General features: G+C 40.0%; 1 long non-coding RNA gene across 1 annotated transcript in view; it reads left to right on the top strand.

Moving 5' to 3' along the window:
- Positions 1-1,014: 1,014 nt before the first annotated feature.
- The window catches only part of LOC115223543, a 9,332-nt gene continuing 8,562 nt past the window's right edge, over positions 1,015-1,784 (top strand). The window contains exon 1 of the long non-coding RNA XR_003882814.2: positions 1,015-1,059. This is a non-coding gene — a long non-coding RNA (uncharacterized LOC115223543). The remainder of the gene's footprint in view (positions 1,060-1,784) is intronic.

Raw genomic sequence — 1,784 nt, 5'->3', positions numbered from 1 at the left:
ACGTAATACATACATACATTCATACATACATACATACATACATACATACATGCATGCATACATACTTACATACATAAATACATACATACATACATACATACATTCATACATACATACATACATACATACATACATACATACATACATACATAGGTGAATACATACATACATGCATACATTCATACATACATACATGCATACATACATGCATACATGCATGCATACATACATACATGCATACATACATAATACATGCATACATACATGCATGCATACATACATATATACATGCATGCATGCATGCATACATACATGCATACATATATACATACATACATGCATACATACATGAATACATACATACATATATACCTGCATGCTTGCATACATACGTACACACATATATACATATACACACACATACACAGACATATATATATATATACAAATAGATAGATATATGCATACATATATACACACAAACAAACATACATACTTACTTACATACATACATACATACATACATACATACATACATACATACAGTTCAAATCCCGCCGTGGGTGACTTTGCCTTTCACCCTCTTTTAGGGTAAATAAAACAAGTACAAGTTAAGCACTGGGGTCAATGTAATCGACTTACCCCCCTTCCCCACCCTCCGAAATTGCTGGCCTTGTGCCAAAATTTGAAACCATTTTAAGAGCAGCTGGCAGATAGAATCGTCACAACACCGGGAAAGATGCTCAGCGGCGTTTCGTTCTTTACGTTCTGAGTTCAAATTCCGCCCAGGTCGACTTTGCCTTTGATATCCTTTTAGGGTCGATAAAATAAATATCAGTTAAGCCCTGGGGGGGGGGGTGTCAATGCAATCGATTTACCCCCCCCCCCCCCTCCCATCCCCGCTTCACCCAAAGTGCTGGTCTTGTGTCAAACTTTGAAACCAATATGAAGTAAATTTCTGAAAATATCTGAGGACTAATTTGACTTCCAGCTATGTAACAATGTCTGACAATTTGCTTTCTTATTTTGCAGTCGTTATCCAGCAGCCAAGACGCAGACGTAAGTTCATCTTTCTTAACTCTTTCATCCTCACCTCCATTTTGCCTCTTTACTCTTTTTACTCTTCTTTTTTATTTTTTACTCTTTTTTTTTACTTGTTTCAGTCATTTGACTGCGACCATGCTGGAGCACCGCCTTTTTAATCGAGCAACTCGACCCCCCGGGGCTTATTCTTTTGTAAGCCCAGTACTTATTCTATCGGGCTCTTTTGCCGAACCGCTAAGTAACGGGGACATAAACACACCAGCATCGGTTGTCAAGCAATGCTAGGGGGACAAACACAGACACACAAACACGCACACGCATATATATATATATATATATATATATATATATATATACATATATACGACGGGCTTCTTTCAGTTTCCGTCAACCAAATCCACTCACAAGGCTTTGGTCGGCCCGAGGCTAAAGTAGAAGACACTTGCTCAGGGTGCCACGAAGTGGGACTGAACCCGGAACAATGTAGTTGGTAAGCAAGCTACTTACCACACAGCCACTCCTGCGCCTATAAATGGGTTCTCTATAAAAATGTCAAGCGCCAAGGGCAGTGGGTAAGGAAAGGAGAAACCCCGGAACCCCAGGCTAAAGAAGGTCTTCACCCACGTAAGGTACTTCTTTCAGTTTCCGTCTACCAAATTACCAAATCCACTCACAAGGATTTGGTCGGCCCAAGGCTATAGTAGAAGACACTTGCCCAAGGTGCCACGCAGTGGGACTAA

This window comes from Octopus sinensis, linkage group LG23 (genome assembly GCF_006345805.1).
Source record: "Octopus sinensis linkage group LG23, ASM634580v1, whole genome shotgun sequence".
Taxonomy (NCBI): Eukaryota; Metazoa; Mollusca; class Cephalopoda; order Octopoda; family Octopodidae; genus Octopus; species Octopus sinensis.
The sequence above is the reverse complement of the archived record's forward strand: the minus strand, read 5'-3'. Positions and strand labels throughout refer to the sequence as shown.